The sequence below is a fragment of the Canis aureus genome, chromosome 21 (assembly GCF_053574225.1).
Source record: "Canis aureus isolate CA01 chromosome 21, VMU_Caureus_v.1.0, whole genome shotgun sequence".
Lineage (NCBI taxonomy): Eukaryota > Metazoa > Chordata > Mammalia > Carnivora > Canidae > Canis > Canis aureus.
In genome coordinates, this window is record NC_135631.1 from 660,476 (window position 1) to 684,361 (window position 23,886).

The 23,886-nt window shown below is 48.1% G+C and overlaps 2 protein-coding genes across 5 annotated transcripts in view; one reads left to right on the forward strand and one right to left on the reverse strand.

Moving 5' to 3' along the window:
* VPS37C (VPS37C subunit of ESCRT-I) overlaps positions 1-13,903 on the reverse strand; it is a 28,838-nt gene extending 14,935 nt beyond the window's left edge. Inside the window, exon 1 of one of the 3 annotated variants that reach the window (XM_077861849.1) lies at positions 13,830-13,903. The gene's annotated coding sequence lies outside the window, so the exon portion shown is untranslated. The remainder of the gene's footprint in view (positions 1-13,829) is intronic. The other 2 variants (XM_077861847.1, XM_077861848.1) reach the window with 2 other exon arrangements.
* A 22-nt stretch (positions 13,904-13,925) lies between these two features.
* LOC144292106 (pepsin F-like) overlaps positions 13,926-23,886 on the forward strand; it is a 30,393-nt gene continuing 20,432 nt past the window's right edge. Inside the window, exons 1-2 of one of the 2 annotated variants that reach the window (XM_077861842.1) lie at positions 13,926-14,463; positions 15,588-15,767. The gene's annotated coding sequence lies outside the window, so the exon portion shown is untranslated. The remainder of the gene's footprint in view (positions 14,464-15,587; positions 15,768-23,886) is intronic. The other variant, XM_077861844.1, reaches the window with a different exon arrangement.

Genomic DNA, 23,886 nt, shown 5'->3' on the forward strand with positions numbered 1-23,886 from the left:
GGGACATTACTGAGACATTTCCCAGAGGGCCTGACAAGTGCAATCACCAGGCCCCTCAGCACCCTGGGCCCTGACTAAAACCCCCTTCTGCTTCCACAGAGTCCAGGAGGATGCTGGGTAACTTCTCAGGTGGTGTCTGGAGACTGCTGCTTGTGGGAGGGGACAGGAGAGAAGACACAAGCTGCTTGAAGGCAAGAAGACTGTCTTGTTCACCTCTGACTTCCCAGCGCCTGGCCTAGACACTGACCATTCATAACAGTGTGTGCAGGAAAATGGGCCAAGGCAGGGAGAGAACAGGTGGGTCAGCTGGCCGACGAGTCAGACAAGACCTGGAGGTACACGAACAGGGCTTCTCCCCCTTGTTCACACCTGCCTTCACTTCTCCAGGCCTCTGCTGAATAAACATTTACGGAGCAATCACTGCATGTCAGGGACTGTACCAGACCCCCAAATCAAAGGAGGCAAGATAAAGGAGGGTGGAGGGATGTAAGTAAATACTGAGTTCTTACCATGTGCCAGGCAAAACCTGAATGTATAAAAACAGATGCTAACTCCCCTCAACTCAGTTCCATTTTAAAAAACAAAAATTTCACCACCACTTCCAGAGAGTGCAGGTATGAGTGGGCTCCCGAGGGGATGTAGCACAGGTGGGGGCTGGTAGAGTGAGGGCCGGGGAGGAGGGGGGCAGCCCTAGAGCTGGGGCATGAGAAGCCCACAAGTCCTCCCTGAAGGGGGTGCCTCCTGCAGGAACAAGAGTCAGAGGACCCTGGGCAGGGCACAGCAGGGCCCTGGCAACGGCTGCTGCAGATCCGCATAGCTGGGAGAAAGGGAGCGGGAGGCTGCTGAGGCAGGCAGGCAGCTACGCAGCACTCACAGGTACAGAGAGCCACATCTCTTTCATGGGGTGATGCCATCCACTCAAAGGTGATCAGACACAGAACAAAGTGGGAAAGGCGACACATGTGCTAATCTGTCTTCCTTTGGCAAGAAGAGAAAGTCTCAGTTTCCCAGCCAATAACTCAAAGGGGGAAAAAACAAACTTTTTCTTTTGTCTCCTCTGCAGCTTTCAGCTACAGCAGAGGTCATAAAGCCGGACACCTACAGGGGTCAGGCAGGCACTTGTGGCAAAGGCCAACCCACAGGGTGGGGATGTGTCCCTCTGGAAAGCAGGGGCTCAGCCTAGCTCTGTACTTCCTGCCGTAAGGAGGGCACCCAGCTTGTCCAGACCTGCTAGAGAAGCTAGAAATCCAGATCCATGTGACACCCCTCCACTTTTAAATTTCAGTAGCCAATTCAAAACTTGTAAAACAACAACAACTGGGTGGGTATGGTTTTGTCAACACCACTTCCTTCAGGAGAGACTAGGGTCCTGCCCTGCCTAGAGGACAGATTCCACAGATAAGGGGGGCGAGGAGGGCAAAGTGACAGACATTTCCCAGGCATCCTGGAGCTCACCTTCCACCACTGAGCACTGTGTATAGGGGCTGACAAAGCTGGAGCAGCAGTGAGCAGAACCAAGGAGGCAGGCTTGGGGGTGCAGCCCCTGGGCCTCCAGAGCACATACACTATGATGAGAAAAGAAGTTCCCAGGCCAATGGCCCTGCATCTCACTCTCAACTTCTTTCCATCCCTTGATATCTTGACTAAATTGATCTCACGTGCCTGGAGCAAGGGAACTCAACTGAATGAAGATAGCAGGCCCAAAGGCGACTCTACTACCCACTGGAGGGCTCAGGCCAGAGGCAGTACCCTTTCCGACTACTCCCTGGGGTAGGGTAGATGGAGCTGAGAATGCTGGGGATGCTGGGAAGGGTTCAAACTCAGGGAGAAGGCAACATATGGATGGCGCCTGCTCAATGTGGATCTTTGGCAGGACTATTTAGCTCAAAAATAAACAACTTCAACTAGTATCAGATCCTTTGCAAGGATAAACTTAAAAAAAAAAAGGAGGATCCCTGGGTGACTCAGAGGTTTAGCGCCTACCTTTGGCTCAGGGCGTGGTCCTGGAGTCCCGGGATTAAGTCCCACGTCGGGCTCCCGGCATGGGTCCTGCTTCTCCCTCCTCCTGTGTCTCTGCCCCTCTCTCTCTCTCTCTCTCTCTCTCTATCATAAGTAAATATCTCTCTCTCTCTCTTTTTTTTTTTTAAAGTAAAGACAGAAAGCAAAACACAGTCTTTTCTAAGCTGAGATCAGAATAAGGTGTGCCAGCCTGGGAGGTGGCTTGTGATGCCTGGCGCCCCTTGCCTGAACAGTCAATGTGTCTGAACAGTCAATGACAGCTCTTCCCTGACAGGATGCAAAGAAAAGCACAGAATGTGGACGAATGCCTGGGGTTTGCGCTTTGGCTCCACATCCCTTCAGCTGTATGACCTCAATCAAGTCTCTTAACCTCAGTTTCCATATCTGGAAATGGGTACCATGACAGTAATCCTACCTTAGGGGTCATGTGCCTCAGATGAGCAAAGGGCCCTAGAGAGGGCTCTGCAAGCTCCTCAGCACTGAACAAATATTAATTATTCTGCCTCTTGGGGGTAATCCGATGATGAGGGGCAGCTCTTGACTCACTCCCCTGGGGTTTGATATTGAGTGAAGCAAATGTGACTGCTACTACTGATTCAGAAGATGGAACTGGGCCTGAGCAGGGTGCCTCTGTTTCCCCAGCTTCCCCTGGCAGACAAAACAGAGGTTCCTATCACTTCCCTCCTCCTCATCGTTAGACCATGCTGACTCGCCAGCTACTTCAAGCCCCAAATCACACTGCAAGGAGAATTACAAAGGCTTTGGGCTTCTTGTAAGCTTCCCACATCCACTTAGGGCAGCATAAGCAGCAGTTACCATAGCAACCTGCACAGTTCAGCATGCCTGAGTTAGAGAGACCTGGCCCCATCCCACCCTTCATGTTAAAAACACCTGCGGTTGCCTCAGAAACCTTCTTATTCCTTCTGCTTAATGAGAACAGATTTGTTGACCTGATCTAGTTTTCTTTTTCTAGAATGATTCTAGCCGGGCACCCAAGTATCAGACTGTTCAGTCACCTGACTTCCCACAGAAGTTAATAAAAACAAATCAAACCACTATGCGCTCCTTACCTGGCCCAAAGCACCACTGAACTGAGCTTCCCTTCAATTTGAAAAGCAGGCATGTAAGTGCCAGAAGGGAGCCTTCTTCAGTTTTCTAAGGAATTTCTGGGGCTGGGGTAGCGAATCCCTCCCCACCCTCCAATGCTGAACGGTTAAGACACCATGATGGGAAGCAGAAAGAGGTCAGGGCTTAAGAGCCAATTATTGCTGGGTTTAAATCCCAGCTTGACCTTTTACTAGCTCTGTGACCTTGGGCAAAGTACTCCCCCTTTCTTACCGTTTCTCATGGGTAAAATGGGGCTAACACTACCAACACAGTGGGCTGTTGTAAGGACTTAGAGAAGTAAGCGAGACAACATCTAGAGGTGCCAGAAGAACCACTAAGCAGGCGCTAGGTAGGGAGCAGTCACACATTCACACCTTACTACTGTTGCAAAATGCTACCTGACAACCTGGCCAGGCACCCAGCTAGGCTCAGGAGAGAGGGCAGGTCTTCAGGAAGGCAAAAGGTGTGGCTTTCTGAAACAGGCTGGAAACCAATCTGAACAGAGATCCTCAAATACAAGTATGCCAACAGATCAACGAGGAGAATATACAACCTCTCAAGACAAGACTTTTTGAAGGCAATTGTCATCTTTACATAAATATTTATATAACAGCCACATGCTCTCCAAGTCCACTGAATAACTCCATCTGAACTCCCCTTTCCCCAGAGGCAGGCCAGTAAGTGAGCCCCTTTATTGTGCTGAACACAGGACAGGGGAGGAGGATTCGGGAGTGGCACTAGACTCTAGCAAACTGCTTTCTCCACTCTGTGGGCTGCTGGCCAGGCTGGGGCAGTCCATCAGCAGAGGACACCTACAAAGCGGAGCCAGAGTAGGAGCGGAAGGGCAGGGCTGGCAGGGGTAGGGCCCCTGGCTACCTACAGTCCTTTAAGGACCCAGCCCATCCCCTGAAGGGGTCCCTCCCAAGCCTGCTTCTGAATCAGTAATAGCAGTTATATTTGCTTCATTGATATTGAGCCCAGGGGAGTCAAGAGTTGCCCCCTCATCATCAGATTACCCCCAAGAGACAGAATAATTAATATTCGGGGGAGGGAGAGCAAGGAACAATTCCCAGAGGAAAGGACATCTGAAGGACAGGCAGGCATGTTCAGGATGGGCAAAGCATATTCCAGGCAGACAGAAGGCAAGAGCAAAGCCAGGGAGCTACAGCTGGGAACTCCTTGAGGACAGGAGTCGAACCAGGCTTTACCACCACACTCAGTTCCTCTCTCCAAGCCTCATGTGTCACCAGTAAAAGAGAAACAATGATGGTCACCACACATAAGGTTCAGGGCACTTACAGTGTAAAGAGCGGCATCCTAGGCGCCCTGTCTGCAGCAGCTCATAGGATCCTCACAAGGAGCCCTCCCAGCTATGTGTCCTTTGGCTTCCCTCATTTTACAGACAAGAAACCTGAGTCAAAGAGAAGTCTCGTGCCTGATCCCAGTCTCACAGTGAGGAAATGGCAGAGTCTGAATTTCACTGCGGTAGCCTGGCTTTGGGGCCCGTACTCCCCACTGTACTATGCTGCCTCTTGGTCAAGTGTGTGCCCAGGTTGACACAGTACCCAGCTCTGGGTACAAACTTAGTACATGGTCCATATTCCTGACATTTTCCATCAGACTTCTAAAGAATAGGGCCTGGCCATACAGTGCCCCAGGGTCCCAGATCTCCCAAGGGCACCAGGAGCAGCCCCTCCTTAAGGCTCCAGCTCTGCAAGGAAGGCCTAGTGGCTAACGGCTCTGGAAGACAGAGGGCCCTATGCCCTCAGTCATTACTGGCTGGGGAGCTTCGGCAGGCTACTCCATCTCTCTGTATCCTGATTTCTTCTCTAATTCAGGCCCTTTTACAAGGATGAAATGAATCAGTGCCTAGGAGGTCTAATGTCCAGTTCGCAGGCCAGGCTCAACAAATGGTCAGGATTTTTATTCCATGGCTGAGCTCCCACCTGACCCATATACCCTCTGTAGATGCTGAGGAAAGAGAACTGAAAATTCCTCCAGAGACAGCATCAATCAACGGTGCCACATAAATCCAGTGGCTGGATGTAACTCAGATCAGTAACGTCCCAATTCAATCAATACGCTGGCCAAGAAACAGGTTATTTAATAAGTAGCCCATTCTTGAAACCTCCTGACAGTAAAACACAACCCTGACACTTTGCAAAGCTTCTTTGTCCTATGGCCCATGGCCCATGGCTCAGTGAAAAGAAAACCCTCCAGGGGTGCCTGGGTGGCTCAGTTAAGCGGCTGCCTTCAGCTCAGGTCATGATCCCAGGGTCCTGGGATGGAGCCCCGCATCAGGCTTGATGGGCAGCCTGCTTCTCCCTTTCCACTACTTATGCTCTGTCTCTCTCAAATAAACAAATAAAATCAGAAAGAAAAGAAAAGAAAAAAGAAAAGGAGAAAGAAAGAAAGAAAGAAAGAAAGAAAGAAAGAAAGAAAGAAAGAAAGAAAGAACCATCCTAAGCTACTCCACACCCCATGGCCATGTGTTTCTCCTTGCTCCAACCGTTCAGATGACTCAGAAAGGATCTGCCTGCAGCTGTCAACCCTGCTCCCCCCCCCCGCCCCGCCCCACTTCCTAACCTATGCAGGGCAAGCTGAGCTAGCAGATTCAACATCCCTTTAGGAAGGATCAGGATTAAGGTTACGGCAAATATCCAGGGTCTGTATCAGGTTACTCAAGGTCTGTCTGTTCAAAAGCCAAGACGTTGGAGACCATTGTTTTCACTGAGTTGGCATCATCCTAGGCTGGTAGAAGGCTTGGGGGGGGGGGGGAGCACCCATAGACCCTACCCTTGCCAGTGACACCTAATGCTATGAACTTCTAGGTCCCCGAGCAGGCAGGTGTGCTGAGGGCAATAGTGGAGCCACAGAAAAAGAGAAACTAGTCCAGAGCCTCCTCATATCTGCTCTTGACTCAGGCAGGGATCCATGAAGGCCATTATCAAACACACAAAACCATTATCAAACAGGCGACACCATATCAGCGGTTGCATGGGGCTCTGGACTCATTTTCATCCTCCAGCAAAAGGCCTACTCCGAGCCAGCCTCTCCAGCAGCTGCCCTCCTGGTTCTTACAGACTCTACCCTCTCCATCCCTCTCCCCCATACCTCAGTAACCGCTAGAGAACACAGTCAATCAGAGCTCCCACATCCCTGCTTAGAACCTTCCTTAACTCCCCAGGGCTTTGGTATTACATTCAAAACCTTGTGTTCCTTGGCTTGGCATCCCAGGTCCTGTATCAGCTGACCCCAAATCTTGTTTTCAGCTAGATCTCCCTCCACTCCCTCATGGACTGCTCACCCCACCCCAACTCTGTTCTATCTACTATTCCCAGAACAAGCGGCATGCTTCCAATCACTTGATAAATATTCTGCACCTATATAAAGATCAGTATGACACAGATCCTGCCCACAGGAGTTCCCAGCCTGCCACCCAGCCTCTGCTCATACTGTTCCCTCTGCCAGGAATACCCTTTCCTATGCCTTCTCTAGCTTGAAAATGCCTGCCCGTCCCTCAAATCTCAGATCGTTCTCCCAAAGACTTCAACCTACCCTCTCACGGTGTTCTGTAAGTACCACCCAGCATTTATGATATAGGAATCAGCATGTTTCTCCAGCCAGACTGTGAGCTCCCCAAGGGCACAGCCCATGGGGTCGCTCAGGTCTGCATCCCAGTACTAGGTCAATGCCTGGCACACATAGGGCACTCAATGAGTGCTGACCAGACAAGGACATACACTCTGGGCCAACACAGAGGAATAGGAACTAGATTCTTCTGCCTCAACCAACTGAAAAACTAGACAAAATAAGTAGAACAACAGTTTCCAGAGAGTGGACATCAGCCAGTGTAGAAAAGTGATTTCTGAGAGGGGAGAACAAACAACTGCCCCTAGCTCACTTCCTAGAAAGAGGTTCCAGGACATGATACAATGACAGAGTGCCTAGGCAAAGCCTGACAGTCTCAGAGCCCAACAGGCTCCTCAGGTTGGGGAAAGGAAGTTGGGAGTCCTGGGAGGCCAAGGCAGCCAGACTTTACAGGGCCTAAAACCAGAGAGGAGATAGCGACACACAGAAAGAACTCTGGAAATCTGCAAAGGGTCCCCCTCCATTTTTCAGCTAAGTGCTGACAGTACGGATCAGGATTAGAGGGAACAATCCTTGGAACTCAAATTGAGCCAAAAATAATTTGTGTCTCGGCTAGAGTCAAAAAAACTTAGTAATCCACATGGCATCCATGGAGCACTGAAGAAGGTACTGCCTTGTTAGTGGGGAAATTAACCCTGGTTTAAAGATTGTTCTGATTTCAAGTAACGAAAACTAAGAGCAAGCTTTTAAAGGATGAAACTGTTTCTTTTTTTTTAATTTTCATTTATTTATATTAGTCACAGAGAGAGAGAGAGAGGCAGAGACACAGGCAGAGGGAGAAGCAGGCTCCATGCACCGGGAGCCTGATGTGGGATTCGATCCCGGGTCTCCAGGATCATGCCCTGGGCCAAAGGCAGGCGCCAAACCACTGCGCCACCCAGGGATCCCGATGAAACTGTTTCTAAGTAACTTAACAGTGTCTCAAAATAACACGAAGAATATTTGCAGAAATACAAAAATATTCAGCTCCCAATGGGGTAAAATTTGCACCGGACATCAATAAAAAATTACCAGACATACAAAGAACCAAGAAAATGGAATCCATAATGAAGGAAAAATCAATCAACAGATACAGACTCAGAAATACAGATAACAGAGTTAGCCTAAAAGGGTATTAAAATAGTCACTACAACAATATTCCATATGTCCAAGAAGCTAAAGGAAAAACTGAGCATGTTAAGTAGAGACATATAGAAAAATATAAAAAAGATGTAAATCAAACTTGCAGAGATACAAACAATAATGCCAAGATAGAAAGCATACTAGATGGTAGTAACAATAGATTGGGTACTACAGAAAAAAAGATAGGTGAACTTGAAGATAAAACAGTACAAATGATCCAAAACAAATCACAGAGAGAAAAACAGAAAGACTGGGGGAGAAAATGAATGAAGTATCAGAGAGCTGTGGAACAATTTCAGGTATTCTAATATACTTGTAATTGGAGTCCCCAAAGAAGAGAGAGAAAGAACAAGAGAGAAACTATCTGAAGAATTAACGGGCTGAAAAATTTCCCAATTTGATGTAAGCTATAACCCCACAGATCCAAAAAAAACTCAACTAACCTAAGCACAATAAACATGAAGAAAACTACACCAAGGCACATGATAACGATTATTACATGGTCTAAAACCAGTGATAAAAGAAAAGCAGAAGGGGGACTCCTCCTGGGTGGCTCAGTGGTTGAGCATCTGCCTTTGGCTTAGGGTGTGATTGATCCTGGGGTCTTGGGATCAAGTCCTAAATGGGGCTCCCTGTGAGGAACCTGCCTCTCCCTCTGCCAATGTCTCTGCCTCTCTTTCTCTGTATCTCTCATGAATAAATAAATAAAATCTTAGGGAAAAAAAGAAAGAGAGAAAGAAAGAAAAAGAAAGAGCAGAAGGAAAGGGGGCATACTAGAAATGGAAGAACAAAAAATAAGGACAACTGATTATGCATATGCAACCATGCAAACCAGGAAACACCGGACCCACATACTAAAATGTTGAAATTAAGAGTCAACCTAGAATTCTATACCCAGGAAAAATACTTCTCAATAACAAAAGCAAAATAAAGACTTTCTTAGACCCCCAAATTCTGAAAGAATTAAAGGAAGTCCTCAAGTAAGAAAGAATGTGAAACAAAATGGATCTACACAGAGGAATGAAGAACACCAGAAATGAAAAACGTGTAAATAAATATAAAATATCTTTTCTTTTTTTCTCTTTACAAATTGACTGTTTACATGTCAATATTAACAATGAATTGTGGGATTTATAGTATATGTAGAAGTGAAATGTGTGACAACAACAGTACAAAGTCCAGGAGGGAAGAAATAAATGTACATATTGTAAGGTTCTTATACTAGATTTAAAGTGGTATAATATCACTTGATGATAGATTGTGACAAGCTAAATAAAGATGCATCTATGAATCTTTAGTAAATTGCTAAAAAAACAAACAAACAGAAAACAGTTATAGCTAATAAACTAGCATAGGAAACAAAATGAAATCATAAAAATTACTCAACCCCAAAGAGATCAGAAGAAAAAAGAAAAAAAAAAGGAAATAGGAAGAAAGATTATTGGATAAATTGAAAACAAACAGCAAGATAATAGTTATGCCTAACTACATTAATAATCATATTAGGAATCCCTGGGTGGCGCAGCGGTTTGGCACCTGCCTTTGGCCCAGGGCGCGATTCTGGAGACCCGGGATCGAGTCCCGCATCGGACTCCCGGTGCATGGAGCCTGCTTCTCCCTCTGCCTGTGTTCTCTCTCTCTCTCTCTCTCTCTCTCTCTCATAAATAAATAAAAATTAAAAAATTAAAAAAATAATCATATTAAATGTAAATGTACTAAACATACCAATTAAAAGGCAGAGACTGTAAAATTCAATTTTACAAAATGCAAAACCTCTCTATATGTTTCCTACAAGAACTCATTTTAAAGACACATAACTTAAAAGAATATCAAGAAATACACAAAGCAAATGTTGATCTTTAAACACTATCCATTTTTAAATCATGGTAAAACATATATAACATAAAATTTACCGTTTGAACCATTTTTAATTGTACAGTTTTATGGCATTAAGTATATTCACACTGTTATTCAACCATCATCACCATCCACCTCCAGAATTGTTTTAACATCCCAAACTGAAACTCTACACCCATTAAACACTAATTCCCCATTCTTCCCTCTTCGGCCCCTGGCAACCACCATTCTTCTTTCTGACTCTATCAATTTAACTAGTCTAGGAATATTATATAAGAGGAATCATGCGATATTTGTCCCTTTGTCCCTGGCTTGTTTCATTTAGTATTATTTCTTCCAGTTTCAGCCATGTTGTAGCATGAGTCAAAATTTCCTTCCTTTTTAAAGATACACAATGTTTTATAGATGTACCACATTGTTTATCCATTCATATATCAATGGACACCTGGGTTGCTTCCACCTTTGGGCTATTGTGAATAATGCTGCCATAAACACCAGTGTACAAATATATTGGTTGAGTCTCTGTTTATACTTCTTTAGGGGATATACCCATAATTGGAATGGCTGAATCATATGATAACTGTATATTTGTTTGAGAAAATTGCCATACTGTTTTCCACGGTGGCTGTGCATCTGACATTCCCACCAGCAATAATGAGGGTTCCAATCTCTCTACATCCTCTTGCCAACACTTCTGTTTTGTTTTGTTTTAAGATTTTATTTATTTATTCATGAGAGACACAGAGAGAGAGAGAGAGAGAGGCAGAGACCCAGGCAGAGGGAGAAGCAGGCTCCATGCAGGGAGCCCAACGTGGGACTCAATCCCAGGACTCCAGGATCACGCCCTGGGTCAAAGGCAGGCGCTAAACGGCTGAGCCACCCAGGGATCCCATACTTCTGGTTTTTTTAACAGCCATCTAAAGGGCTGTGAGGTGGTATCTCATTGTCATTTTGATTCACATTTCCCTAATGACTAGTGATGTTGAATATCTTCATATACTTATTGGTCATTTGTCTATCTTCTTCAGAGAAACATCTATTCAAGTCCTTTGCCTATTTTATTCAGATCACTTTTTTTTTGAGTTGTAGTTCTGTATTATATATTGTATACCAATCCAGTAATTTTTTAAAAGCTGGATTGGCTATATTAATAGGAGACAAAGTAGATTCAGAACAAAGACTATTACCAGGGATTGAAAGGGTCAATTCATCAAACAAACAACATCCAAAGTGTTTATGTACTTAATAACAGAGCTTCAAAATACATGAAGCAAAAACTGATAAAATTACAAGGAAAAACGGATAGATCAACCATTATAGTCGTAAGTTTCAATGACCCTTTTTCACTGATAGAACAAGCTGACAGAAAAGCAGTAAGAAGTTATGACTTGAACAGCGCTACCAACCAACTTAACAGATATTGATCCAATACTCCACTCAACGAAGCAGAAAACATGTTTTTCCCAAGTGTTTACAGAGCATTTACCAGGGAAGACCCTATCCTGGGCATTAAAGCAAGTCTCAGTCAATTAAAACATTTCAAATCATACAAAGTACATCCTCTGTTTACAAAGAAATTAAGTGAGAAATCAGTGTTTACTGGACAGAAAGAAAATAAAGTAATAGTATAATGCTGACTTTGCATCTTCTACTACTTGTAATCCAGCCAAGGGGAGAGTAGATACATTAAATGTCTTCGATGCTAGGCATACCTGATCTGGGCTTTCTGTTTGATGTGTTTATGGTTGAGTCTCCCCTTCTCTCTCTTCTCCAGCCCATCCTAAGCCCCAGCCCCGTCTGCCTTTGCCACTGTCACTTGTCAGTACCAGCAAAATCATGACGAACCTGTTTGGTCTTTGCTTAAGTCTCTCACAGAAACCAGCGAAGGGGAAGAGAGATGCAGTAGAGGGAGCACCAGCTAAGCATACATGCCTTTTAAAGCACCCAAATCCTCAAAGGCATTGCCATTACACAGATCTCTGAGTTACAGGGCAACTATCCAGGAACAAACCGGAACCTTAAGAAAACTCTAGACTCTGAGCAGAAACTAACAGGATTTTGGAACAACAGAGATCCAGTGGGATTACAACGAGATTTTCAATGATTATGTCAGCCTGGATAAAGCTGACTGGTACTGGCCCAAAGTATTCGGAAATAATTCACATTTCATTAGGCCAATGCCCTTTCAATGGCAGATTCATGCCAGATTAGCAGGTTTCACAGCAATAAGTAGAAGGCAAAAGAGATTCCTTAGAAACAATCTCAGTTTCCAGTATAGAAAATCTACAAACTCCTTAAACTGGTGCTTCCCAAATTTGACTTTCAAAAAGAATCTCTCAGTGCATATGTGAAAAATCTTGATTCCTGGGACCGCTGCTCCAGACAATCTCCAGAGGTTTGGCTTCATATTTTTAAAAAGCGTCACAGATGATTTAAAAAAAAAAAAAAGTATTTATTTATTTTAGAGAAAGAGAGTGAGCAAGAGGAGGAGCAGAGGGGGAAGAGAGTGAATCCTCAAGCAGACTCCCTGAGTGCAGTGCCCAACACGGGGCTCCATTCCAGGGCCCCAAGACCATGACCGGAGCTGAAGCCAAGAGGTAAACGCTCGAGTCACCCAGGCTCCCCTAAGCATCACTGATGATTCTTAAGGTCCAGCAAGAACATTAGCTTTGAAATGAGACTAACAGGTTAAAAATCCCAACTCAGTGCTTCCTGGCTGGGTGACCATTATATAACATCTCTGCAACTCGCTTTCCTGTAAAATGGGATCACCACCTACCCTGAAGTATTCTCAGAACTCATTGTGTTCCCAAAGCCCCTAGAACAGTGCCAAAAGCACATGGCAGTCAAGCGAGATACCAGAGCTAGTACCACCTAAAAACCAGCCAGCAGAAGCTGTCCAGATAAAGAAATCCCAAATGAAATTTCTACCCAAAGGCACCAAGCCAGTTTCCGAGATGATCGAGGGAAAAAAGCCTTTCTGGGCACCATGACCACCAGGAACAAAGACTCTCACTTCAGCAGCCAAGGTTCACCCAGGCCCTTCCTCCCACCCAGAACCACAAGGTCCAGGCCTGGGCAAGGCTGTAGCTTTGCACGACAGGCAGGCAAAGGAAGTCCTTCCTCCCCAAATCCCTGTCATTGAAACCTTCGGCTCTAGGGCCTCTATACAGTCCTGAGAGTCAGGTGGCAGCAACTTGGGTGCACTGGCAGTAAACAAGACTCCTGGAAAAGAGGCGAGGAGCCAATGAAAGAAGTGGAAAAGCCTTGAGTCAGCAACAGGATTACTGAGACGCTGCTAGAGTGAAGGGAAGGGAGTCTATGAAGTGTCCTGGGCCAAAGGAATACATTTCCAGGGTGGGTGAGGCCAGACCCTGTACTGAGACAGCACAGCCTTGGGGACCGAAACTGCAAGGTGTAGGGTCATCTGTGCCAGTGACTCACAACAGAGCCTCGGGTAACTCCTTCTCCCAGGCGCAAAGTGGGAAAATAAGCACCGTTATTGGCCGTGGGGGAAGCAATGAGGAGGAAGCAGGTCCCCATGGGAGATGCGCAGACCCACACACGCCCCCCTGCCCTCTGTACCCGGGAGGAACCGGACCTATAGCGCACGGAGATGTACACAGACCCGTAGGTGCGCAGGCGCAGGCACAGGCAGGAGCCGCGGCCGGGAGTCACCGCGACCCTGCTCTGCACTGGCCTCCCCTGCGTGCCCCCTGCTAAGGCGGCGCCCACCCCGAGGCCTGCCTCCCGGCCTGTGCAATGGGCAAACTGGCTCTGACTGCGAGGCAGGGTGCTCCAGTACGGGCGGGGGGCGGCGGGGGGCGGCGGGGGGCGGCGGGGGGCGGGGCCGCGGGCGCCACCTGCGGCGGGAAGGGAGGGGAGCGCGCTAGGGGCGGGGGCGCCGGCCGACCTCCCTCCCGCGGCGAGGGGCAGGGGCGCCGGCGCAGTCACGCGCCCCTCGCGCCCAATCACCGGCCTCGGCCCAGGCGAGGCGGACAGGCGGGGGCGCGCCAGGAGCCGCTGCCAGCACCACCTCCTTCCCCGTCCTCGCCCCTCCCGGGTCCGCTCACCTGCCCCGGCCGCCGCCGCCGCCGCCGCCGCCGTCGCGGGTTAAACCACCGCCCGCGCCCACACTTCCGGGGCCCGCTGGCCCGCCCCTTCCGCCGGATGTGACGTCCCCCGACATCCGGGCCGGGAGCGGGGCCGCGCCGCCATCCTCGCAGCTCGCCGGGAGGCCCCGCACGTCTGCCCCGCGCTTCCCCGGCACCGCGGACACCCGCAGGGCCCCCCGGGCCGACCCGACGGAGTCCCCGCGAGCCCCTCCCGCGAGCCGCTGGTCCCGGCGCCGCCCGCGCAGGCCTCCGCCCGCCTCTGGGAGGGGCGCCGCCCTCGGGCCGACTCTGCCTCCTGGACGAGTGCGCCTGCGCGGACGCCCCGCCGGGAGCCCCCCGGGGGGGGGGAGGGGCGCAGTCCTGTGTCGCGCGGCTCGACTCGGGGGCTTCGCTCAAAGCCGCCCGCAGGGAGCCCGGGAGGAGGCGAGCGAGACCCCAGCACCCGGGAACGCCCTGGACGGTGAGACCGCGCCCGCCCACGCCGTTGGGCCCCGGCACGCGAGTGGCCGCGGGCCTGTGTCCTCCCGGGCGGGTCCTCGGAACAGCTCTGCGTGGTTTGCCAAGGCCCTGGACCGCACCTGCAGCCCGCGCTGTGAGTAGTGCTTGACAGACCTTCCACATCCTCCTTGCCCCGAATCTAGGGGCTGCAGGCCGGGGAGAAGGACCCCGGAGCTGGCCCGCGCTCTCTTCTCCGGGCAGCCCCGTTCTGTCCCTCCGCAGGGTCCATGCAGCAGCTCTAGTAAAAGTGGGGCCCCAGGAGGAGGGCTTCGGAGAATTCACACGCGTTGAATTAAGACCATCCTTGCTAGTGATAGAGACCAAAACTCCGAACAGCTTCTGAAGAGCGGGAGTCGTTGGGCCGCATGACCAGAGAGCGCTGCGAGAGCACCGGGCACAGCAGCATTCAGAGTCTCATCCCCCTGTATCTGACTCGGTCTTTCTTTTGCGACATCAAAATTCTCTTCAGCAGATAGTCTCAAAATTTCTATGTCCGATTCTAGAGAGAATGGACCTGATTGGCGGTGGCACCACCACTGCCCCTGTAGGGCAGAGCTCCCGCTTTCTGGCCACTTCCTGGCTGCCAGGTGTAGCCTGTGGATTAAGGACCCTTGGACCAGAGGATCACGCTTCACTCACTGTTCACCCCTGGAGCGCAGAGCGGATCATGAGGGAGGCAGCCTCGGCTACTGACTTATTTGAGGGATACCATGGTTGCTTTTTGCAAACATCTCACTCTGAACATGATGTTAGAGCAGCTCACGTTGATAGCAGCTTTCAGAAAACCGTATTGGAACTGTTTCTGAGTGGCGGGGCGGACCAGGGCGGATGACCTTAACGCTGCGTCATAAACCTTTCGTGCTATATAATTTTTAATCTTGTGCATATGTTACTTTGGTAGTAAAAAAAAAAAAAAAAGAAAAGAAAAGAAAAAACAGAGGGCCCCTGGGCGGCTCTGACAGTTGAACATCTGACTCTTGATTTCAGCTCAGGTCATGATCTCAGGGTTTTGAGACCAAGCCCTGCATCTGGCTCCATGCTGGGCGTGGAGCCTGCTTAGGATTCTTTCTCTCTCCCTCTCCCTCTGCCTGTCCCCCACCTGCACGTGTGCACACCCATGTTCTTGCTCTCTTAAAAAAAAAAAAAAAATAGTACTACTGGTGGATTAGCTTGAGTTTCATTCAGCAATCCTTTCACTCACTGGTACTGTGTTGGCAGGTGAAATAGGTACATGACACTTGGAGGTCACCTTGACCTGTGAATTGACCCTGGAATGGTGGCCATACCTGCAGGCACAACAGAACAGAAAGAGCCTGAGCCCTGATACAGTGGAGCTTCATGACACTGCTGGATGCTCACCTCCAGACTTTCACAGGGGAGGGAAATAAACCATCTTGTGTAAGCCACTCTTGTTCTGGGTTTTCTGTCACTCATGCCCTTCGGGCGTTAGACTCCACTTCTGGAAAGCCCTTCTTGTACTCAAGACTGGGAAAGTTCCCTCATGCATGTTCTTCAAACACCCCCCCCCCCCCCCCACTTTTCTGTCTCTTAGCATTTACTACATTTTTGTGTAACTGACCATTCTCTCCCCCTGGATGCTATTTCCATAAGGACAGGCAGAACTTTTCTGCCAATGCTAGAAACTCCTAAAACAATGACAGTAATGACTTGTAAATGTGACAGACACAATGATTCCAGCCAAGGTGTTGAGGGGAAAAGACAAACTACTGCCTACTTTACATATCAAACAGGTCATTCCCAAGTCATCCGTTGGGGTGGGTGGGTGAGGGGAGCTGCTGGGCCTTCTGAATAACCAAAGATGGAGAATTAGGGCAAAGGACAGAGGGAGGGAGAAATGGCAGAAAACTCCAGTCATCTGAGGCAGATGGCAACGGAAGAGGGTGCTTTCCCTACCATGTTACCTCCTATTTTCCACTCCAGGCTCTTTTCATCCCCACCTGGCTCTAGCCCACCCCCTTTGGTCCTGGTGGTGTCCGATCCCTGGCACTTCTATCCCTATACAGTGCCTCAGTTATACCCAACGTCGTTCATGTTTCAAAGTGACCCTGATACATGCAAAAGAGAGGGGGAGAGAGAGGAAGAGAAGACTACTCCTTACTCTTCTCTCATTTTTTCATTCCACATTTCATTCACTGCTGAGGACTGTAGATACAAAGGAGAAGGACACCGTCTCCAGCCCCAGGGGAGATGCATTGCTGGTTGGAATTTGAGAGGACACAGGAGATCTCCCTTCCCCAAGATACCTCAGTCCTTCAGATGATCAAGAACAAAAAAAAATAGTAAAGTCGAAATATTCATTATGTTTCCTCTCTACCTCCTACTACAAAGTGTTTAGCTCCTCAGAACAGGATCTTGTTAGGTCCATGGTTGACTAGTTGAAAAGTGATGTGAACAGAAATGAGGAGGGCTGGACAGGGAGGTCAGAATTTGAGGTGTATCAAAGAAGATACTGGAGAAGCTGAGGTAAGGGGCGGGGGGAGGGGTGGTATTTAGGAACTGGCTGGATAAGCAGTTTTTAAAGGAACTTTCGCCATGTGGTACACACAATCCCCAATTCAGCCTTCAGATCTTCAGTGAACACTTGGTCTTGTTTTTTTTCTGGACTTGAAAGTCAGATTATTCTGGCTGGGTTTCTCACTTGGGCCCATTCTTCCTGGCTTCCCCTCCATGCTCAGCAGTCATGCCTGCACTACTCAGAAGGGAACTGTGCCACTGAGGCAGGGGTTGGTAGCTGCCAACAGAGTCATACACTCTCTGGCTTTCCTTAAAAAATAGAGTTTATTTTCTTTTATGGCAATATGCCCAATAGCTTTAAAAAGCTGCATTTACCGACCTCCTTTGCTGTTAGTTATGATTGGATGACTAGAGGTGCCCAAGTGGCACAGTGGGTTAAGCATCTGACTCTTGACCTCAGCTCAGGTCTTGATCTCAGGGTCCTAGTTCAAGCCTCCTGTCGAGATCCTGCTAAATAAATACACAGATAAGTAACTGAGTGACTTTGTGATATAAGCAGATGGATTGAGAAGAGTTATTTGGAAGGCTGCTTTAAAGGAGCTGAGTCAAAAAAAATAAATAAATAAAGGAGCTGAGTCACCTGAGATGTGAGTCCTTTTGTCTTCCCCACCTTCTTCTCAACTGACTGCTGCTTCAATTTCAGATGTGATGGCTGGAATTCTTGCAGCTGTATTGGACCATGAGGTGACCTAAAAAGTGAAAACCATTGAAGCTGTGGATGGCCTACCCCCAGATTGGTTTAAGTGGGAGGGGGAAAAAATCTAGTTCTATCTTGTTATGGTTACTTTAGGTTTTTTTGTTATGTGTGCCCAAATTTAAACATGCTATGGTTAATATAGTGCTGCTTTATTATTATTTGGTTGGGTTTGGTAAATTAATTTATATTTTACAAATTTCTTTCCTCTATTATTCTATTAAATTCACACACAAAAAAACACACACACACACATATACACATACACTCTTGTATCAATGCAAAATTGTGATTATAAACATACATGCTTTCTTAAAATATAGCTTTTGGATTTTTTTTCTTTTCGTTTTTTGCCTTCGGTTTCCCTCCTTATTAACAGCCTAGTGTATGTCCTCTCATATAATCTCATCCAAATCTGAGTCTACTGGCCAAAAGAGGCTGAGGAGCAGGGTAGAGAGAAGCAAAGAAAAGTAAAGTATAGGCACATGAATGAAGGTGAGGACCATTACTACTTGTCCTAAACCTAGCTGGATCAGGCTTCCCCACCCCTCTCGAGCCCCTGCCCCAAGTTACTGTGACGATGCAATTTACTTTGGTCCCTGCAACCTGCACAGAGGTTACTGGATGTCACTTCCAGTGACATCCAGTCCTGGATGTCAGTCCTTTGGTCCTGGTGGTGTCCGATCCCTGGCACTTCTATCCCTATACAGTGCCTCAGTTATACCCAACGTCGTTCATGTTTCAAAGTGACCCTGTTCATGTTTCAAAGTAGAAGCCTTCACAAATCGGGGTCCAATTTGCTGTGCATCCATTTCTCTTGCATCAAGAGGGCACATCCATCAGCTTCTCTCCCCACGTGACTGACAAGCAGTCCCCTGCTAACCCGTGTCAGGTGGGAATGAGCAATGAACCTTAGTTGTGTTGACCCACTGAGATCTGGGGGTTGTTATGTCTTCAAAGAGTAACAGTTTATCTGCACTGAATGAGGAGAGCATAACAGATGTTAATTGTTTCGTTCTTCCCTTAGGAATCAAACCCCTAGCCTAGGGCCACTCAGCTAAAGAGTATATTTCCTAGCCTCTATTTTACCTAAAAGTACTCCAGTGACTTCATTAGAGCCAATGAGCTATGAGTAGAAATAATATTTACAATTACTGGCTATGTTCTTTAAGAAATGGGGTATATCCTGCTCCCCTTCTCTACTTCCTGCTAGGTGGAATACAGATTTAATGACAGGAGCTAGAGCAACCACATTAGACCAAGAGATGAATATCACATGTTGAAGATGGCAAAGCAGTGAGAAAGAATTTGGGTCCCCCCCCCCATCACTGGGGAACCACCTGGAGTATTATTACATGAGAGAGATGAAATTGTATTTTATTTAACCCTCGGTTATTTAGGCTTTGGTTACAGAAGGTGAGCCTACAACCTAATACCCAATCCATGTGTTAGCCTTGTTTTGACAATTAGAGTGTGGAGAATGGAAACCATATCTCCCAGGGTGCCTGGGTAGCTCAGTAAGTTAAGCATCTGACTCTTGGTTTCAGCTCAGTTCACAGTCTCTTGGTTGTGAGATGGAGCCCTGCATCAGGCTCCGTGCTGAGCATGGAGTCTGCTTCAGATTCTCTCTCCCCCCTCCCTCCCCTCTGCTCTCCCCACCCCCACCAGCTTGAGCATGTGCACACACACACTCTCTCTCTCATATAAATAAATAAAATATTTTAGAAACCGTATCTCCTTCCATGGACTTATGAAAGAGTCAAGTGAAATCCCTGCCCTCGGGTTGCCTGAAAAAGAAAACGATCTTACATCTTCTTAGGTCAGCTTCCCCAGAAGTAGCCCAAAAGATGAGGTTTCATGTAGGGGAGGTTTATTTCAAAGTTGCTCTTCGAGAAACCAGTAAGGGACAGGAGAAGCAGAATAGGGAAGGGACCAAGCCAAGTCTGGGTGTGATTCTGCGCAAGTCCTGCAGAGGGAAGCTCTAGCCTGCTCCCAGAGGGAACCCTGGAAAGTAAATCCTGCCTTGAAAATTGCCCAACCCAAGGCCAGGGAGCTGGGCTCTCACACTGCCACAAGCTCCTCGGCCGCCTGATTGCTGCCTTGTGACCCTAGGGCTGTAGTAGTAGATCCTCCAAAGACAAGTCACAGGTACAGCTAGAAATAAAAGCATGCCAAAGCCAGGGAAAATGCAACCTCAGATAATGTCCAGGCATCCTGTACCACCTCTGCTCTGGCCAGTGTGGCTCAAGGGGGAGAGCCTCTTCTAGCCTCTAGAGTAAGACATTCTGGTGAACCAGGGAAGAACCATAAGCTGAGCAGGAGCACATATCACCTCAGCATTTAAATGTCCACACACCCCACATTCATACACATGCTTACTCATTTACACACACATACATGCCAGTTTTTTAAGAGCAAGAAGGAGGATGTGCTATGATTGCCGATGCAGTTATGAAGTGCTCAGCAAAATAAGCCAGGCTCAGTCTCCAGCCTGGGCCCCCAGAAACGTGAAGCCTTGAATCCCACCGCAGCTCCCCACACTCACATCTTCACAGGCCTTGGGATGGGCCATGGTAAGGTCCCAGTCAACCACAGCTCCCCAGGCCCTAGGGCCAGCTGGTGTCAGAATGAAAGGACAGCCTCTCTTCCAGGCAGCAGGCGCCAGGCAGACCCCACCAGAGGGCAGTCAGGCAGCTTCCCATTCATCCCAGGCTGGATAGTCCCACAGAGCCCAACGCCGAGCAGCTAGTGAGAGGCTGACTTGGGCCTCAGACGTGGGCCTCACAATGCCTCTGAGCTCCAGTTGCTTTGTAATTCAGTGGCATTGGTCCAAGGTGACCGTGGCCTAGTCCTTTCTGTTCTCTGGGCCTTGACCTATAAAGCTAGAGATGGAACCAAATGGCCCCTCAATCATGACATTGCGCTAAGACTCAGCTCCTTCTTAACCCCTAAATCCCAGACAGGCTTCCCACGTACAGCAGTGTAACAGGAATAAATCTAGGTCCAAACTACATGATCAACTTTGTGTAATATTTACATAGCACCTACCAAGATTTGAAGCACCCTATGCATACAAATGCATGAGGTTCTGCTATTATTCCTTCTTTAAAGATAGTGAGAGGTACCTGGCTGGGTAGAGCAAGAGACTCTTGATCTCAGGGTCCTGAGTTTGAGCCCCATGATGGGCGTAGAGCCTACTTTAAAAAATAAATAAATAATAAATAATAAATATGGTAAACACGAGGCCCAGAGAGAGGAAGTGAGTTGTCCAAGTTCACACAGCTACTAAAGACCAAGCTAGGATGTGAACCCAGTCCATCCGGCTCCAGCACTGTGTTCTTAAATGCTCCGCTCTGCTCCCTCTCCTTTTTTTTTTTTTTTTTTTTTTAATTTATTTAATCATGAGAGAGACGAGAGAGAGAGAGAGAGAGAGAGAGAGAGAGAGGCGGAGACACAGGCAGAGGGAGAAGCAGGCTCCATGCAGGGAGCCTGATGTGGGACTCGATCCCGGGTCTCCAGGATCACACCCCGGGCCGAAGGCAGGCATCAACTGCTGAGCCACCCAGGGATCCCCCTCCCTCTCCTTTGGTAAGCAAGGTCACATACTCCCACTTCTCTAACTCACGTGCAATCTTCCCTTCCTTCCAGGCCACTCTTCCTCCTCCTCCACAGAACCCAGTGAGATTTGCATACTACTGTGGTGCCAGGAAAAAATTAGGTTGGGGTCCAGACAACATGAAGGTCACTCTTTTTTTTTTTTTTTTTAAGATTTATTTATTTATGATAGACATAGAGAGAGAGAGAGAGAGAGAGAGAGAGGCAGAGACAGGCTCCATGCCGGGAGCCCGACGTGGGACCCGATCCTGGGACTCCAGGATCGCGCCCTGGGCCAAAGGCAGGCGCCAAACCGCTGAGCCACCCAGGGATCCCCCATGAGGGTCACTCTTAAGCCAGAGCTCCCCCAGCTATGTACAGTGACATGCCAATGCCCTCTGTCTCTGGGCAGGTCACACAGGTGCCCCTCCCAGGGCCCCGGCAGGGACAAGGGCCGGTCCTCAGGGGTCCCACCAGCTCCTCTGAAGGCCACATGCTCAGCACCCACCTACCTACAATTACTGCCCCTTCCTGCAGAGCTGAGTGGGAGAGAGCCAGCTTTGGCCGTGCATGGAAGCCACCACCCCTGTGTCACCCAGGAGAGCTTCTTCCCGCTTTCCATCCCCGCACCTGCCCCTGAGCCCACCCGCCCCAGTGGGTGCACCCACTGAACTTCACCTCCCAACTGAGCTGGCCAAGGGGCCAGTTTTCTGCAGGGTAGCTCTAGTGCTCAGCAAAGCTGTCATGCTTACTCTCCTGCTGCGGTAAGAACAGGAAGGAGATTAACATTTCCAAATATTACACACACACTCCTTTCTGTGCAGAGTGCTTGGCAAATAGTTCAAGAACAAGAAGATAACAGAAGTTGTTACAAAATTCAGGTTAAATCTGCCTTCCCACAGTTTAAATGTGGTCCTGTTCCACTGTGAAAATTTGCCGTAGAGTAAGGCTAGTCCCTCGTGTTGGCAAAAACCTTTTATTTTTTTTTAAAGATTTATTTATTTATTTATGGGGGGGGGGAGCAGGCTCCATGTCGGGAGCCCAATGCGGGACTCGATCCCGGGACTCCAGGATCACGCCCTGGGCCAAAGGCAGGCGCCAAACCGCTGAGCCACTCAGGGATCCCCCGGCAAAAACCTTTTAGATTTGAGGGTGGTCTTTCCACCTCAGGAAACCCTGACTTCCCAGGGTAAATGGCCCTCTGGGACCTCTGTGCCCTCTCCCTCCTCCCTGGCACCCTCCCTCACCGCCCCCCTCCCGAGACCTGTCTGCTCGCTCCCCCACCCACCTCCACAGCCCCCCTGCTCTGTCTTATCCACTCCCTTCCTCTTAAACTCTTTCTTCTCTTGCAGCCTTCTCTGGGGTCTGGCCTCCTTCATGCTCCACAGTCTGTCACCTCACTCACCTACACAGCGCTCCCCATCTCCAGGGATACATTCCACGCTCTTGAACATGGTGTTCAGGGCCCACCCATGACATGGTCTTTGCTTTCCCTTCCCACATTATCGCTTGTATCATTGGTGCTGTCCTCCGGATTTTTCTAGACTTCCTTCTAAATGCATGCTGGATTACACTCCTTGAAATTCAGTGTGGCCATGTGACTTGTTCAGACCTATGAAATTTGAGCAGTAAAGGCACATGTCACTCCTGGTGAACTTTATGATGGCCTGTGTACAAGCTGGCACATGTCCTGCCCCCACCATGGCAACCAGTGGCACTACAGGTGGTGACGTCTCCATCTGTCTGCATCCCTGAGTGGCAACATCTCCAATCACAGCCCCATATACATGACCTGTCATGGACAGACAAAAGACCAAGAAAGAAACAGGGTTTTTTAAAATTATTTTTTAAAGATTTTATTTATTTATTTATTTATTTATTTATTTATTTATTTACTTACTTACTTACTTACTTGAGAGACAGACAGAGATAGCAAGAGAGAAGATGAGATGCTAACCAACTGAGACACCCAGGCACCCAAGAAACATTATTTTTAAGTTGAATGTTGCTTATTGCTGCCCTTTCTGACTGATATAATGTGCCAGTTGGGCCTATGACTGTTGCAATTCCACCTTGCCAGGCAACCGACCATCCCTTGAGCTTACTGGGATGGCAGGACTGCCCTCTTTGAGTGACATTCTCTGCTCCCCATGCCCACTCAGCAAAATCCTCTGATCCACTGAGACTGAGCACAGTTGCCACCTGTGCAAGGAAGCCTTCCTAACTTTCCACCCAAAGCAACCGAAGAAAAGGAAAAATTCTTCTCTACCCTTAAGGTCTTCTAGCTGGACTAAGATTCAATTGACATGAGACAGATTAACAGGAGAAAAAAACCAAAAATTTTATTACATGCCCTCAGAGGCCAAATTATGAAATTGAGATACAAAGAAATGACCATGCCAGGCAGTTTTTATACTTTTTAGACAAAGAGACAATAAATCTGTGAGGAATAGACAGGACAAAAAAACAACCTTGGGAGGCTCGATTAGAAATTCTAAACAGAGCTTGGACTGGGGCGAATTAGTAAAAAGTAACAAGGATCATCTATATATCCTTCTCGGATCTAAATTTCCCATCTCTGGAGATAAGGGTCTCCTAGAGCAGGGAGGGTACCTTTCACAAGGGAAATTTATTTTTCTGCTTTTATGGGGACAGAGGAGAATCTGAGTGTCCTTCTTGTACAGACTGTCTCTT